The sequence below is a fragment of the Oxyura jamaicensis genome, chromosome 4 (assembly GCF_011077185.1).
Source record: "Oxyura jamaicensis isolate SHBP4307 breed ruddy duck chromosome 4, BPBGC_Ojam_1.0, whole genome shotgun sequence".
Lineage (NCBI taxonomy): Eukaryota > Metazoa > Chordata > Aves > Anseriformes > Anatidae > Oxyura > Oxyura jamaicensis.
The window spans coordinates 88,534,269-88,552,811 of record NC_048896.1 but is presented as its reverse complement, the minus strand read 5'-3'; positions in this window follow the sequence as shown (position 1 = coordinate 88,552,811).

The window sequence follows — 18,543 nt, the reverse complement described above, 5'->3', positions numbered from 1 at the left end:
TTGCACATGCAGCCAGGAGTCCTTTGGGGTATGGAGTACGGTATGCCATTAAAGCAATCTCACCAGAGGAGAAAAAGAGCTCTTTGTGCCTGAACACTGGCAAAGCTTTTCAAGGGGTTTCTTCACTGCAGACGTTGTAGAGTGGTGCAGGGGACTCAGACCCAGTCCTGGAGAAGGCAGATGGACCAGATGACCCCTCCAGCTCCCTTGGAGCACTGTTGTGTGTGGATGCTAGAGTCCATCAGCCTCAGGGTCATCTTTGATCTGCAGCTCGCTTTTGTTTTCAATTTTCTTTACATCGTAAAACCTTGCAGCATCCAACAGGATGCTGACCTCGCTGTTTTGGGAGCACACCAAGTCATTTGTTTAGCACATACATTATACCAGATGGCTATATTTGAAATTAATTTATCACAATCGTTTTGGGCGGACTGAAATTACAAGTATGTGACAGCTTCTTGGGAAGCACGATGGTTTTTCAATATTCCCATCCTTGATCCTCCTATGTTGAAATTTCTTTGAGTTAACTTCCAGAGAACCAAGTAATTTGCATTGTTAGGTCTGTGCTGTAAATGTGTTCTCATACATATTATGGGATAACAGCTTTACTCTCCTTTGCTGACTCCTTACAGAGGTGCACAGGGTGTGTAGGTATTCCTCTTGCACTGGCTAAAGGAATTCACGTGCCTGGCTTCACTCTGCCTTTGAAAATCTACCTTTGAATTGCTAGGATCTCCTAACATGCCGCATCTCATAACTTTTCTGCCTGTTCCTAAAATACAAATCCGAAATGGGTTTTGAATTAAACATTTTCCCTTGGGCACTCTTAAATCATGTAGAAAAATGAAGCCAGGGGGAGGAGAACATTTTAGAACTGAGATTATTTATTTTCTTTTCCATGTGATAAAAGCTTGATCCAAAACACATTAGAGACAATAAGAAAACACTCCTACTTGTTTGGTGGGTGAGAGCCCAACAAATCACGTCCAGAGGCCCCGTGCGGAGCCGTACCTTACTGCTGACTCATTTGGGCTTTCTCCTCATGCTTTGGGGCAAGGCCCAGAGATCCTTATCCATAAAAACCCGCCAGGTGTAGCAGGGCTGTCGATCACAGGGGTGACTGCCGGGGTGCATCCCGCGGAAGTGTTCACGGGGGGGAGCACACCTGGCGCCGGGTAGGTGTGTTTGTTCAAGCAGTACCGGGAAAGCGTCTCCTGACCTGAAGCCAAACACCTCCCAGCTCAATGTGCTGACTTGCTGCAGCACCCTAGGCCTTTGCTTTTGGCTCGGCTCCTGCCCCAGGCTGACTGTACTGTGCCAAGGTATGTGGCTTGCCTTCAGAGGGCAACACAACTGGCATGAAGGGATGTGCTTGTTTCTCTTTTCCTTCAAGGCTGAGCTTCCTTGGCATTTGTGAACAGGAGATGCCAGAGAGGAGGAAGGTGGGCATGAGGGAGGAAATGATGACAACAAATTCCTGGATTGGATTGTCATGCTGGCAACTCCCTGCCCGATGGAAGGTTTCCCCACTTTTCTCCTCCACCATGACCTTTTTGATCTGGGACAATGTCTTTGGAATAAACAGAGAGATGAAGATGGTGGGATGACTATTGGTCTCCCAAGGTTCTTCTCAGAAATTGGTTTTGCCCTGGGGGAATATTTTTAATGACTAAGTCAACAAAATCTGATTCATGACATTGTACCTTCAGGATCTCTGCTCCACCCAAACCCATGGATTTGCAACGGATGGAGCAGAAGAGTAGAGTTTACATGGGATGCAGCCCTGAAGGGACTTCAAAGAAGCCGCAGCTTTATTTATTGTGCAAAGTGCTTTAATCTGCCACTTTACAGGCCTCAGCTGGGGTGTGTATGGCCAAGCATATGTAGGTGCAAGCTTCTACAGATAGCAAGAGTGGCTCAGCAGCCCTCCAGGTGGGGCAAGATATCAGAAGTGCTCCAGACTCACTCTCAAACCATTTTGTGGTGTCTTAATTAGGCTGTGGGACTTCTCCTTCTGGTAACATAGCAGAGCTGGTGACCTGAACTGCTCAGATCATCAGAGCTTGTTCTTGAGCTCACTGATGACAGTTGCTGAAAGATGGAGGCTGACAACACATTACCCAACCACAACAAAAGGTGACTTCAGGGGCACGCATCTCATTTGAGGCCTGAGATTGTATATGAACTGTAGGAAATTATTGCCCAATGAGTTCTGGGTTTCTCTCTCTGTGGGTTATTAGGTCACTGCAAACACCACACTTAAGATTGCTTAAATTTTCATGGAACTGTTTACTTTGGGAAGGGAACTGCCAAAAAAACAATAGAAAGAATTCAAAGGAGGGAAATATTTGGGGCTATAAGCTATTCTTGATCTGCCTGTGCAGGTTGTAGGCAGAGGTGGGAACAAAGTGCGTTAAATCTTCCTTAGGTATGGGGAAAAAGACTGTACTGGGTCTGGCTGGGATGTTAAGACAAGTGTAAAGTAATCATTATTGTTAAGTACTTTGTGCAGAATCAGGGTTGGAGGTCTGGGGATCTTCAGGTTTTAGGTAGTTGAAAATTGGCTCACAGAATTATGTGAAATGAGTGAAACTGGTATTATTTGCAGCAGTAAGGCATTTAAGTGTTGGTAGTGAACAAACCATTGGAATAGCTTCATTGTAAGCATCTCCAGAAAAAAATTAATAAGGATTCTGAAAGAAAGATGTGGTGTTTTAATCCCCAACTGGAGAAGTATAAGCATCATATCACAGGATTGACACTGCAAATGGCTTAGAAAACAGCAGTCACTCAGGTCAAGGAGAACAAATAACCACGTCTGGAAACTGTCTCGGTGCCACTCATCTCAGTAGGAAATGCCACAAAAGCGATGATGAAACAGAGCAGACTGCAACTTCTCCCTGGGAGGTGTGGAGCCCATGGGAACAGGCTTAGACAACCTCACTAAAAACAACTAGACAGCTTGTAATTATTGTATAGAATAATATATTATCCTGAAATTAACCTGTGCATTCATGCTGGCCAGGTGGCTTACTGTAAGCCTGAGATGGCATGGAATTACAACAACAACAAAAAACCCTCTATAAATACAGGCATTCAGCTGGGATAATTGATAGATCGTATCGCGAAATGTCCAGCAGCTTTCTTGACAGCTTGTAGGTTTTCCTCAGCAGACACCACAGTGGTTTCATAGTTTACTCTCGGATCGTTCCTCAGCGTTATCACATGCAGCCCTCTCCAAGTGACGCGACGTTTCCTGTTTACAAAAACAGGAAACCCATGGAGCAGAAAGGGCAGGTTGCAACAACTCAGTTATTGCTGCTGGATTTTTCTCTCCCCTTGCTAACTACCCTAAAATGAAAAGAAAATTGGCGAGAGCACAATCCATAGCCATAAAGCACAGAAAGAGATGTAGCTCACTGCCTCTCTTGCTGGCATTGAGCTATGCTGTCATTTATCCCTGCAGAGACATGTTTTGCTTTACTCGGTGCCTTTACTGCTTGTAAATGCAAATACACCTCCTGTATTATTTTTAACCAATGTGGAACTGAAGTGATGTGTTTATTGATTGCTTCTCTGTCTACATTCTGCCTGCAGCTTTCATAAAATTGCAGTAGGCTCATTAATTTGACTACCTGATTTTGTAAAGGGACACAGCATCATCACACGCTCTTCATAAAACAACGCAGGGTCCTGAATATGTTTTCTTGCTGCCTGGATTTTGTAGAGTGCCACTATGGCTAGACAGGAGGAGTCCATCTGGCCTTTAATCTGCAGGACTGTGGGTGGTTTGAATTGATGCACAAGTGTCTGTGGACAGCGCTTGGGGGTTAGGGAGATCAGCCTGAGCAGCATGGTGCAGGCTTGCCGAGGTTTTGTGAGGGTCTCGTCCCAGCAGCTGTTGCAAGGTGGGACTTGAAGTAGGGAGACAACACACCTGTTCCAGCTGCTGGTACTAAATTTGCCATTTAAATGCTGTTGAACCTAAGAAAGAAAATGTGAGGTATTAGCAGTAAGAAGTAAGGCAGCAGAACAGACAGGCCCTGAACACCAGATCATTTTGTCACCCTTCTCCTCCTTCAGCTTCTCCTGTAACAAGGCTGCCAAGCATTCAAGGCTGTCAAGGTTTCCAGAGACACCAGTATAAACTGTCTATTGTAATGAGGCTGGGAAGATGTTGAATGCAGGACACACTTTCTGTGGGTCCTACCTTATCAGGCTCTGCTGTTAAGTACAAGGTTGATAAGGGGCACATCTTCTCTGCCCCGGGTAGGAGGTGTTAAGGGGACAAATGAACCCCTGGGTAGGTGTTGAGAGCTGTGAAAGTTGCCCTTCACATCCCATATCATCCCCAGTGCACACTCTGTCCTTGGGGCTGGTCCTTGCCCATGGACCTGCTGTGGGCAGTGGTGACCCCCTCCAGCATCCCGCTCCCTGCTGGAATCCATGGGCTGAGCTCCCAGTTCATCCAGGCTGTCTGGAGACTCTGTCATGAGAAAGTGCCTTTTTCTCATCGCTTTAAGGGTTTTCCACAAAAGTACTTGAAAGGGAAAACTGACAAGGGCTGCTTCCAAAGGAGGCTTGGCAACACCATCCGCAAAGCCTTGCACTGGTTTGAGACAGCCTTGGGCAAGGTCGCCTCAGCTCTGGGGCTGAGCTGTGAATATTTTCCACGGGATTAAAAAAAGAAAAAAAGCCCTTATTCCAGAGCTGGTTATCTCCTCTGGCAGTCTTTTCCACCCAGGGCAGGGTCCTGCAGCCCCAGAGCCTGGGAGCAACAGGCAGACAGAGCTGGCGCATGCAGGGCTGAGTATGGGACATCACCTGGGATTTTCTCTGAGGAGCTTTGGACCCTCAGGGACCTGGAACTGCTTGGTCCTGGGTACCTTGTTCATAATCAAAAGCCCTTTGTTCCTGAGTTGTCCCCGTCCTAAGATGCCCCAGCGGCTGTCCACACTCCAGGACGCCCATTATTCCCCATTTTTTGTTTGGCTTCCTGGTGAATACAATGGAGCTCAGACTGGCGGCTGGAGAATGCAAGGACAGGAGAGACCCCCTTGCTCCTCTCTTTCCTAGATATTCTGGGATGTGCTGACACATCGCATCACCTGTATTTAGGGGAGGGTGGGATTCCCTGAACTCCTGTGCCCATGCAGTTGTCTCTGCGTAGCTGGGCACCCCAAAACCAGCCCCCTCTGATGATCCCTCCCTAGGGCTGGCACAGGGGCTCTGCTGGCTGGCCTCCCCTCACTGGCAAAGCCCTCTGTTTTCACAGCCAGTCTGTTAGCATTAGAATAAGTGAGAAGAGGGAAATGCAGTTCTTCTGGTGCCAAACTGGAAGGAAAACCCAGCAGAGCACTGGAGGAAATGAGGTCGTAATGCACAAAGCGGCCCAAAGGCAATGGGAACTGGGGCGTTTTTGTATAGTCAGCCTCAAACAGCTCACGAGGTCACACTGGCAAAGCAGGGCTTGGGCTTCCAGACCTACACAAGGACTGGGTGTTCCTCCACTCTTGGACTATGGGAGGAGAGGTACAGCAATGGTTTGTCACTTGTTCTTCCTTGGATTTAGGAGTTCTCCTATAGGGGTGTTACCCCACATCCCTCTAACTGGCAGCAGTAAGGCTGGGACCTTGCAAACAGTGGCAGCCCTGCCTGTGAGACTACAGCAATGACAAAAGAGTTGACAAGAAAATTGCATGCTTTAACAAGAGCAGAAGTGGTTTATTTTGTGCTGCTGAAGCAATCTCTCCTGGCAGAGCATGTCAGCCATCTCTGGCTGATAAATGCTGGCAATTAGCAGTGTTCACAGAAGGGCAATATTCCCCAGATCTTTATTTGTATAACCTTTATACAGGGAGCAGGAATTCTAAGAGCCAAGAGTGCATTTTCTAGCTCAAGCCAGCCCTTCATCTTGCATAGCATGCTAGCGAAGCACAGGAGGAAAATATATACATTACCCTGGAGAGGATGAAAAAAGGGCTGTGGAGAGGATGAAAGACAGCTCCTCATGCTTTTTGGAGGGACTATGACTGGTTGTAGTGAGATGCTCTCCTCTGGCAGTGCTGCTGCAAGTGCTGCAGACCCATCAGGTCTCACACGGTGAGGATGACCTTGGGATTGTCTCAGTGTGAGCTGAGTGTTAGGCACATCATCCAAGGTAATTGCTCAGGATCCCTCTGAAGGCAGTGAGGAGAATGAGGCCAAGAGAGAGATGAGACACCCTATGAGACACCCTGGTCCCAGAAGGGATACCTGTTAGCATCTCAAATGGATCTGAAGGTGGATGGGTGGACAACTTGGTTGATAGTTCACTATACCTTAGCATGTCAAATTTTTGTGTTGAATCCCACCCTTAGCAAACAAACTCCTTCCAAAACCAACAGAGGAAGCAGGGCTGGGGCCTACAGCAGACAGAACATCCACCCAGAGACTAAGTTTATTTCACTGCTTCAGACGTTTGCAACATCAGAAACCTAAACGTTTGCAGTCTGCACTGCTCTTAGCTGTGGGTGTTTAGGAGCTTTCCAACAGACCAAATTTTGCTTATGGAAAAAAAAAAAAAAAAAACAACAAAAAAAACCATCATGAGGGACAATCCCATAACTGTGGGAAGCAAGGCCAGTGCATCTTGTTTTGGGGAATGCTCTTTATGCTGCATAGATCCAATTACAAATTGTGGATTGCTACTGTGGAATATATACTCTCCTGTATCATAATGCAATAATCAAAATTATATGTGCTTGGTACATCACGAGGCAATCTCTTTACTCAGCAAATCTGAACAAATGGCCATTTTCCAGCAGGGCACTATAGCTAGGTACCCTGTGGAGAATGGTTGCAAGCTTCTGGCTCCCGCTCCATCCATGTCCCACAGAAAAAGCCTGGCCTTGCACTTGGAGCTGCGGAGGGGCTGAGGGAGGCGTCTCTCACAGCCCTGCACCTCGGTGGGGTGGCAGTCACTGTGCAGGAGCAGCCAGCACATCACTGGTGTGTGGGAAGAAGAAAGGGCTCCTGCCAGCCCAAATACAGGTGCACAGAGCTGCTTTTGCAGCCTACGTATGTCAGGCATCCAAGAACTGAAGGAAATACACCGTGGGCTGTAATTAGGCCCCTGTGGCTGATACTTCTTCCCTGTGGAGGAACGCCTTTGTGAAGGTTCCTGTGTGTTATCGAACCATATTATCTCTTTAAGAGCAATCACGCTTGGGGTCACTGGCTAGCAGGGTGAGGCCAAGCACAATAAAATAAGCTGGGCTGCTAATTCGAAGCAGATTGCCCCGGCTCTGCAGCAGCACCAGTGCACATGGCAGGACATCACACTTCCAAACCCGACACAGGCTCCCTGAGCCAGCCAGAATAAACTGGGTTCCAGTCATACCTCAGAATAAACTTAAGTAAGCTTAATAAATATTCTATTTAAATGCATGCGGCTCTGTGTGTAAACCACTGTAACCAAACTGAAGCAAACTGGAGCTTGTGTTACAAGCTCTGTGGAAATAACAGCGTTTGGCTCTTTTAATAGCCTGCTGTTTGTACTACCAAGCAACAGGCGCTCCAAATAAGAAGCCATAGCAAACCTCGCCTCCTTCTGACGCCTACTGCCTAATGGAGACCAGATGCTAAGGGATATCTTGCCTGGAGTGAGTCACCCAAGAAGAAGAAGGTGATATACATCCAAAAGGGGACAACGTGATTGTACGGGACCTGGTAATTCAAGGGACCTCTTTTGTCCTGCGTAAGTTCACCAATCTGTTTGCCCAAGCTGTCATCACTGACTTACATGAGAACAAGATGAGACAAAAACACTCAGGGCATCATTAAAAGTCCTAAGAAGTCTATGATAGGATATGTTGTGGTTTAGTTTTTATTTTATTTTATTTTTTCCCATTCTTATCAAAATCTTTTTGACTGGAAGTTTCCCAGGAATTCCCCCTGGTGACTTTCATGGTGACTTTAATGTTCATGCTCAGGTGTGGGCATTATATTGAAAATGAGCAATAGCAGCTGATTACTTGAAATTGCTATTCAGATTCCTGAAGCTAATCCCCTTGCTAGGAGGACAACAGGGTTTTAGGTGTGGGAGAAACAGCCTGTCTGGCGTGTGCCAGCTAGGGAAATCAAAGAAGCATGGTCTGGATGAAAATGTTCAACATGGGCAAAAATGGATTGGAAATATTTACTCAGAAAACAGTTAACAAAAACAGCTTGCAGTCAAATTGGAGGATGTACTAAATGACCTCCTGGGGTAACAGAACAGAGACAGGAATGTCAGATGATGAGAGAGCACCAAGATAAGATGGGCTGGGAAGAAAACATTAGAATTTTCTTTGGAAGACAGCATTAGAATTTTAAATTATCTTTACAAGTTGTAGAGAGACACTGAAAAAATAAGGGAGCAACTCAGGAAGTACAAGGCACCCTATTTAGGCATAAATAATGTCTGAACAAATACAGGAGCAACTGGTTACACAGCAAAGGGTCTAGGGTATGCAGTGAAATACAGGCTGGTTGAAGGTATTGTTGTCCCAGAAAGGACATGGAGATTTATATAAGGAAGAAGCATTCATGAAGAAAATTTTCCATTTTTTTTAACAGTGATAAAACTTCTCTTAGATTACTGTGTCAAGTCCTGGGCAATCTTCAAGAAGTAGAAGTTTGCTGGAAAGGGAAAAGCTGTAGTCAGCTTTTAATTCTCAATGCCCATCTTGCTTAGTGCAAGATGTTATCGGTACATGACCATCTTCCTTCGATTTTTTTGCTTTGTGTGCAGTGTGTTTGTTTTTGTTCTCATGCACACTTGGTTAGGAACATGAATTTACTTGAATAGTTATTTATTTGGATAGTTACAGATGTGTGCAGACATTTTACAAAGCGATGTGCAAAGACATCTGTGTGAGGTTGTGAACGCAAGTGCAGTAAGGGCTTGGACCCACGGACAAGTAACCATACTTATCAGTGGGTGCAGAAGTCGCCAGCTGCACATTCCTAGCACCATGTGTGAGATAAAAGCTTTTCCATTTGCCAAATATGATGCGGCTTTAACAATGGTCCAAAAGTGCTGTCCTCCAGCTCCGTCGATGCTCATACCACCCAGGAGGCCAAAGGAACTTGGAAGTGATGCTGAAGGCTGCTGTGTTGATCCTCCTCCTCTGTTATGCACGCACAGGATGTCTCTGCATCCTTCCCTTGCCTCTGTGTGCACCAGCAGGAGACCAGCTGGCATCAGGGGTGGGATGTGAAGACATATATAGAGAAAAAAAAATCAGACAAATCCTATGGGGATCTTCTGAAGATGCTTTAGGAAACTGCAACTTTGGATCTATCTGTCGGATGGAAACTGGGCGCGATTCAAAATTGTTCCCGATGGGTAATTGAATACTTTCTTGCACCTACCACAGCATCGCCCTCACCACTGACATTATCTTGCTGAGCTGAGTGGTGGGAGAAGCAAAACACTTAGAAGGAGATAAATGGGCTATATTTGAGCACCGTGTACTTGACAAATTAGCTGTGCACCCAGGCTGCCTTTCATCTCCAAAGGAAGGAAGGGCATTTCAGAGCTCTGTGATCTCCCAGCCAGGGGACAGCTATCTCTGCAGTGCCAGAGGCAGCCAGTGCATTAGCCCCATTGGCTATCAGTGCATTTAAACAAAGCATCTCACAATTAACACTTTTCTATTTCCTCACCACTGCCTGCAATTTGGGGATGTTAGTGGGTTGCTTCGAATGGGGTTCATGCCCTTTGGGTTGCTGTTTGTGACACACGACTGCGGTTTCCAGCCTCCAGTGCTTGAAGAACCATTTTTATAAATGTTGCTTGTGTGCTGCAGATGTTCTTGATGGGAGAGATCCCTCTGAACAAGGCAAAAATGGTACAAAACCACAAATCTATGTTTCTTCAGACATCTGCCCATGTGTGAGGATCTGGATGTGGGTCTCACTTTCCTACAGAATATCCTTCTGGGAGAATGTAAGAGCTCAGAGAAAGTCACTTGTGAGATTTAGAGAGTTTTACTTCTGTTCCCAAAGTAGACTTAGCCAAAACTTCATAATTTGCCATCAAGTTTAATTCTTCTATAGCAAAGCTGTGTGCTCTGGTCCTCCAGTTTGGCTGAGAGACAGTGTTGGACCTTCAGGAATCAGGAAAAAGTGAGAAAAAGAACTTTTAAATGTGGTGACATTAGAGGACTCAGCTCATTCAGAAACAAAAATCCAGACTCCAAAGGCAAACACACTGCAGGAGAAAAATGAACTGATTCAAAGCACAGAAGTTTTTTTTTTTTTTTTTTAAATTATTTTTACACAGCAAAATCTCCGAAAAAAAGTTTATCTGGGCAGAATTGAAGTGGATTATTCTCTGGTAGGTCAGGTTCTTGAATATAATTTATCTTTTCCTGCTATACAAAGATCAAACTAAAGAAAGGTTTTTAAACTAGATGGATCAGAAGTCCTTACCTCAATTTCCCTGATGGACAACAACATTTTTAATGGTATTTGTAGATGTTTGTCTATGGATATTTTTTTAAAGTATATTCCTGTAATAAAATCATCTGTGATCTAGTCATAGTGAGATCTAGTCCTAACTGAATCTTGTTTAAGGATGAAGTGATGAACAGATCATAGGAGAAGCAAACCAGGCCCCTATAGAATCTATGCAATTTCAGAATCTTAAATGTCCATCATTGTTATTGTTTTTAAATAACTATTAATCCTTCCCATTCAGAGAAGAAATGTGCTATTAGGCTTGTTCATTAGCCTCTTAGTTGCCTTTCACCGATTTTTGTTTTCTGGTTCCAGCTAACAACATTTCAAAGAATGAGAGCACAGTCTTGATTCACGACATGCATTTCCCCATTTTTCCCTCTGTGCCTTGGTACCATCTAGCAATTAGTGCTGCTTGGTTAATTAATGTATCACCACTTTAGATATTGACGAACTGGAATTAAGTTCATGACCTTAACTTGCAAGGACAAAGACTCTTGAAAGAGCAACAGCAGAAGAGGAACAGCACTGGTCAACAGCCTGAACAATCAAGGCACCCAAAATGCTATGCTTGGGAAGCCATCAATGTTTCCTAACATCACAGAAAGCAGGAGTTTGCAGATTTCGTGACAGGGTGGCCTTTGCTTGAGACAAAGACAAAAAGACACGTATTCACAGATTAGAACTGTCAAAATATTTATGTCTTCTTTTTGGTTCCAGTAAGCCTAGAATTAGGAAATATACTTTGGCTTGTGAACACACATTTTATGTACTATGTACAGCTAGGAGATGGCTGGAAGAAGATTCCTATCTGCTGCCTATTCCTAATTCCTAATGACCCTAATAACCAGAGATGGAAAATAGGTGCACACTGACTTTCACTTGAGGGGATATCCAAGTGAACAGCATTTTGTTTTACTTAATGAAAAATATTTCCTGTTTAAAACAGAGACAATCTCAAGCATCCTGCCTGAGAAAATGGAACTGAACTTCAGCTCTTATATGTGTAGCATAATGATGGACAGGTTTGTCTAGACCAAAACAGAAGTGTCCCACTTCTAATCCCATCAGTGTCTACAGTCCCAGCAGTGTGGTGCTTCAACACACCAACAATTAAGAATTGTTATTCCTAATATCAAACACTTGTTATTCCTAATATCAAACACTTAACTTCTACCATTGTTCCTATTCATGAGCAAAAAGTCAGGTTTTCCATATTTGTCCTAAGGATCCAGCTGAATGACACTGAATCTTTAATGTTTTCATTTTTACCACATGATCCTCTGTCTCTGCTGCCGTGCTTTGTGCTGATCGGGACCCTAAGCCCCGAATCATCTCTGGGAAGTGGATGCTCCAAGCGGTCCAGTGCAAAGTGTGAAGCACGTCAGTGGTTGCTGTGGTTTCTTCTCTCAGTTTTGCAGGGCTCAGCTCTTTCCTGGTGTTCAGTAAATGACAAATATGCCGTTCTAGTGTGGTTTTGTAGGGATGTGTGAATTGTGATACCTGCCTGTCTGTTTAGCCCTTCCAGTAACTGTTAAGCTTATTTCCACCAAATCTGACAGAGGGATGAGAGTCTCGAAGATGATTACATTTCTACAGACTTCAGGAAAATCATCATGTGGAAAGGAAAATGAAACCCAAACTTGTGTCTGCTACTGTGGGAAAGCACAGAAAGCTCTGTTTGACAGCATCCAGCTAACGAAGCGGCCAACGCCTACACCAGCCAACATGCACGTGGGCAGCCCCAGTGCTGCCTCTTATCCTTGGGTGTATCTCATGGGACAGAGTTGGTGTGAGTGCGTATGATGCAGGGCAACACAGACCAATTTCTTTATAATGTATTATTGCCAGAAATCAAATTAGAATGCAGCTTGGTGTGGAAAAAAAAAAAAAAAGGAATTAAATACGTGCTACATTGATGTCAACAGCAAGATTACTATTTTTGAATTTTGGCCACATTTTGTAATAAAGTGACAAAAGAATGAATTTCTAAGACCAAAAATTTGGTGAATGTAACCTTTGCCATAGACAACACCACAATCATGTAGTGGATGATTCAAAATGGACTCCCCTGCAAAATCTGGGCTTTTTTTTTTTTTTTTTTTTTTTTTTCCTTAGATGAGGTAAGAAGCTGGTTCTCAGTTTGGAAGGTGGGATGTATTCACCCAGTACTTGCCCCTGGGTCTTGCATGGGTCATGTGTGTTGGAGTCCTGCTGCTGCCAAAGGACCTCAATCACCCACCTGCCTTGGCTACTTGCCTAAGGGTGCCAAGATCTCTCTCTGGAGGTACCCAACCCTCTCTAGGACTGTAAGGGAAATCCTGATGTTGGGCTGGGTTCCTCACTTTTACACAGCCGTGAGGAGGAGTGGCATGCACGAAGCTTCATTCGAGTATAAAAAGCTCGAGGATTCCTCACAGGCAGGATTTTATTGTGGGAAGCAGAGAATAATAGTCTTCACACGACTTTTTTGAGGTTCACCATCAATATTTGAAAAGCAGTAAAGGTCAGCACCGTTCTGTATTATGCACAGGCAAGAGAGCAAACTGGCCTGGTTTTGGAAATGTGTGACATACTGCGATGTTTAAAAACATCTTTTTAAATGAGCTTACTCTCTTCTACCGTTTAAGAACAACCGTCAGCTATTAGCTGTCCCTCCAACTTTAATGCCCATGACCAAATACTTGAAGGTATTTCTGGAGTGCCCAGAACTATTTCAGTGAAAGTGGTAATTACAGAAACGATACTGCTTCCAGCCAGCAATATCCCACAAGATGAGAGCACCAGACAGCCCCTGGCCACAAGTAACAGAAATTTGAAAGAAAATAAAGGGTTTATTTTTAAAAGAAAAAAGATCATAACTTTATAATAACATTATTATTCAAAGAAAAACACTTCCTTATGAATTTGAAAAAACACTTTAGGCTTCAGCTTTTTTTTTCCATGCCCCAATTGCAATTAATTCCAAACCACGAAATAGATCATACAATAACATTAACTGGATGTGGGTGTTGTTGGTTCCCCAAAGGCTGTCATTTTGCTCCGGTCTACTAACTGGTTTTCAGGATTATACCCTGAAGACTTTGAAGGTGTATGAGAGAAAACAGCCTAAAATGTTGCCTCCTGGCTTTTTTTCTCACTGAAAAAGAAACTTGCTTGGGTGACACATCAATATTTGTTGTACATGATTTCATGTGAGCAAAATAAGTTTAGGTCTTTTCTTTTGGTTCTTCCCAAATAATTTATGCATTTGTTACAAATTTAGAAAAAATTTGAAGGGTTGTCTGTTTTTTTGTGGGCACTCTTTGTGACTACTCTACTCGTTATATCTGTACAAAGTAGTATTGTTTAAGTGTGTATAGTGGAAAGTCATCCTCATGCTGAAAGCTGTTCCAGAGTCTTTATAATAGATACCTTCCAATTAAACTGAGTTTGGAGCCCTTCTCTGGGATGTAAGTGCTGCACAGATCTTTTTCTGTCTTCCTCTGAAGCAGCAAACTTGTCTTTTGTCCAGAAGAGTGAAAATGACAACCTTGTAATAAACCATCTGAGTTATAGATGTCAAAACAATTTAATGACCAGTATTTTTTTTTCCACTGTGGAGAGCTTTCCTGGTTTTCAGAAAGGCTGAGCCATGAGCGGTAGACCTATGGATTAGTGGCTGATAAAGGAAGCATTCCTTGGTGTCACGACCTAGGTGGAAGAATAATAAACCCAAGAGCCAAGACATAGCTGATATTTAGTCCTAAAGGAAATGCCATCCCTGGAGATTAGTATTCTTATTACATTTTGTTAAGAAAATAATTGCCATTTTTTCCTGTGAGTAACAAACTCATGGTGCTATTGCTGCTGAAAGATTCTATTTATATAGGACTGCCTGTAGGAACTATTTCATAGTGGAGGAAGAGGCAGGGAAGAGGGACTCCATTACCAAGTTTGCTGCAGTGAGTTGCCTGTGATTTGTTCCATCCTTAGGGGTGGAAAGGCCTCACAAGGCATCCTTGCAAAAAGCAGCACACACAAGTTATATAACAAAATATTGTTTTTCCTCACTCTGGCTTTATCTGACTTTTCAGAACATTCTGTGATCACTACAGAGGATAACAGGATTCAGTGTGCAGCATTTTATAGTTAGGCACCAGTTCAGTCAGTCTTAAAAGCAGCCTTGATTTTCCAGGGATATACTCAAACTTGCATGTGCTCTACCTCTGGACCAAAACTTTGGCTTGTTATTGTAAAGGATTTTGTCAGTTAAACATCGGGGCTGATGCAGCCTTTGTTAGACTGACTTGTTCTGTGAAAAATTGAGTTATTGTTTATTTTTAAGGCAAGACAGACTGTTCAGCTCTGCTCAGTCACACATGTTAAAGTTGGGGTATTTTTTTATTATTATTATTCTTTTTTTAATTACTTCTGATGCAACGATTGGTAGAGAGACAAATGACATGATGTGGTTCACTGAGTTTCTATTCTCATCCTCCAGAATGATAAAAAAGCAAATGATAAAATGCTGAAAAATATGTAGACCTATATGTTGGACTATTGATTTTTCGCTGAAATCTGGCCGCAGAGGTATATAGGCACCCCATTAAGCCTATATATTTCTCCAAAGGGAATAAATCACAGCCCTTACTGACAACCCACACTCTCCAGACAGATGTCCAGAGCTTTCTACAGGAAGTAGTACTAACAGGAATGTACCTTGAACATCACTTCTTTATAGAGTTTTTGCACCAAAGTACAGTATTCCAGGAAGTTTCAAAGCCCTGAGTGCTCCCCACAAACAGGGACCTATATCCTTTCCTTCAAGAACTAAAGCAGGACTTGTCTTTCCTTTCAGGACATCAGTGCATCAAGGTGATCTATATTTGGTTAGTGCCCAAGCCTTAAAGCTCTCCTCACGGTGTTCAAGTCTGTTGCACAGTCACAGGGCTGCGGCTTTTTCTGAATAGAGGAGAGCAGAAGATGTGTCTCTTGGGGAATTATTGGAAGAAGAAAAAGATTAATGAGATGGGAGAGAATATGGATGATTGTGTCTGTGATTGGTGGGGTAAGTGCTCTCAGACTTGCTGGATGCTGTGTTCAAGTATTTTACATTAGAGTGGGTGAAATACAGAAAATTTTGAGCAAGGTCAGCATCTTGGTCTTGCTCTCCCACATAGAGCCCTTAGGTTATAATGCCATGTTTATTCATTCCCACATGTTTGCAGAAATCTGTCATTTTTGTACATAATTGCAGAACTCCTACTGGATAAAAGGAAGCTGATTCCCATTCAAGTTGGCCTGTAGCTAGCAATTAGGGCATTTTTCAGAGGAGGATGAAATCTGGATTTAACCTCTCTGAGGCGAGGACAAGAACTGAACCTTGGTTTTCACATTCTGAATGACCTCCCACCATCCAAGTGTTGGAAGGGTGAGTTGCGTTTGGTCAGAGATCTTATGGGTATGCCCACCTGCCTGTATGGGACAGAAGCAAAATTAACAGGACATGCCTCTGTATCATATCTGCCAGGTTTATTCAGATGTCTTGAATGCCCTAGGACATCTTGGACAGCTCCAGGCTGTTTACAGAAATTAATCACGTTAGCACTCCATTCGGTATTATGGGAGCTTAGACATACATAGGGACTTCCATGTGGTATATACCTAAAATAAGGGTGAGTGAATGGCAAACAGGGGAATAGGTGGCACTGTACTAAGCTAAGGCATGGTGCAGGGTGCTTCCTAGGTACACACCAGCCTGGGAAATTATGTTAATGTCTCTGATTTTCTGCATGGAGCATTGACACTGGTTTCAACCATTCTCCATAGGAAGACTTGACTATCTGGGCTACTCTTCTGTCAGCCACCTCTGTTTGTGATACAGCCTTTTGGAACAAGCATTCCAAACCTTGCATGCTGAGGGATTTCTAGTGATCTACATTTTCTGTACCATGCCCATTCTACCAATTTCTTTTCTTGACAAGAGAGAAGATCATTTCTGGTGCTTAGCATAGGCAGGTTATTTATAATCCCAACTTCCATTCCTGGAATGAGCACAGCCCAGTTCCCAGACCAGTCCATGTCAAATGCCATTGCCAGGGAGCAGTTGGATGGAAAAAAAAAACAACATTTTTTGTCTCCTTTGGGCCATTAACCACCCCATGTTCTGACACCTTGCTGTGTCCAGCCAGCAGCAGTGACTTTACACTGAACCCAGAGCCAGCAGCTCTCACTCCCAAGAGCCAGGGCTGGCTGCAGTTCTCACAATTCCTGATCTTGACACAAAAGCCATGACACTCTTAGGCTTCTTTGCTCCTGATTGTGGCTTTATTAGGCATAACAACCACTTTTCTCTGAGCATTTAAAATATCTAGGGACACATGCACATTTTGCTGTGTTAGATCCCTGTCAAGCAGATGTCGGTGGCTCACCGTTTCTGGCTTGGTATCTTCATTACTGTACAGATACATTGATGTTGTCTTTCTCCTCAATAGCCCTACATGAGGGAAGCTTAACATGCCAGTGAGGCAAATGATAACACAGGGCTGACACAGTATCAAATTTCCCTTTACAAAGCTGGAACATATGTTTCAATACCCGAGTTCATGTAAGTCCTAAAACATGATACTCTGCTAAGACATGCCAAAGACATGAAAGGGAATTCCTGGGTTTGAATACAGCACAGGTTTGAAGGTTTCTGTCCTTTTTCCTCCATTGCTACCATCACTGACAAAGAAATTAGACGACACCGATGGCTGCTAATGTGTTTAAACAAAGCGATTTGCTTGTTTCTAAGTTGTTGTTGTTCATTTGGGGCCATTGAAGTTTGTGGAATTAATCTCAGCTGACTGTAGAGGTTTACGTCTGACATAATGCCCAGAGATATTTTTTAGAGTCAGTGGAGAGAAAGAATCACTTCCAAAGTGTGATTCATGTTATCCTGAAAGAAATGTTCAATAAAGGCCAGATGAGCTACACCTTAGAAATGCCTCTCTACCCACTGACTATACAGAGGTATTGTAAAAGGGGATGGCTTATCTGTTAGTGAGATGGGTGATTCATCCTACCTTGGCAGTCTCAGTGGCTGCATATGAGGTATTTGCTGCGAAGGTGCATCTTTGGCAACAGCCAAGCAAGTTGCGTATTTCCAGTCTTGGAGTTGCTTTGAGTCAGGGCAGAGCTTGCACTATGGGCACAATTTCCTCAGCTCCCACTGGTATCTCAGAAACCTGCACCTGCCCAAAGAGAGAAGACAGGGCTGTGGTACTCTGATGAGGCTCCTGGATGCTGCAACAAGGGCAGACTACCTCCAGAAAAAAATACAGCATGATAATAGAAGCTCTACCATCTCTCAGGTCCTCATAGTGCTACGCCAGAGAAACAGCAATCATGGAGCTGGAAAAAAAAAAAGGAAAAAAAAAAAAAAAAAGGAAAAAGGGTTATATTAAGGATATTTAGCTTCCATTTTTTTGAGATTACTTCCCCCAAATGCCAAGGGAAGATGGAGAGTTGGAGGTATTCACAACACAGATTATGGAAAATCCATGCCATGGAGAGCAGAAACTCAATATTTGCAGAGGGTGGCTCCTACTTCCAGACATGGCATGGTACACGGAAGGAGGCAGTGACTCTGGAAGAGAACCCAGCCTCCTCACGGCAACAGGGAGTGCCACATTTCCACCCCATCCTGGGAAAGAAACTCATCCAGCTCTGGCACTTGTTCTTTCAAAATGTTCCTGAAAAATTGGAGCAGGTGCAGGTGAAACAAACAAGCAATTTGATGATTGCAGGGAGTGCTGTGCAGTGAGACTCTTTGGTGAACTCCAATTCCTTATTTCAGTTTATTAGAAAAGTTAAAAGAGGACTTCACTGTAGTACATAATTCGCAGTTTCTCTCCGGGAAGAACATGCTGCTTATCCAATGCAGGAAGCTTAAACAAGGCAATTCCAAACTGGAAATAAAGCACATTTTAACTGTGATGTTGATTAACATTTGCAGTGAACCATGGAAAGATTGATAGATTTCTTCATTTCTCAATGTCTTCAATTAAAACCGGATGGCTTTCTGAAAGACTT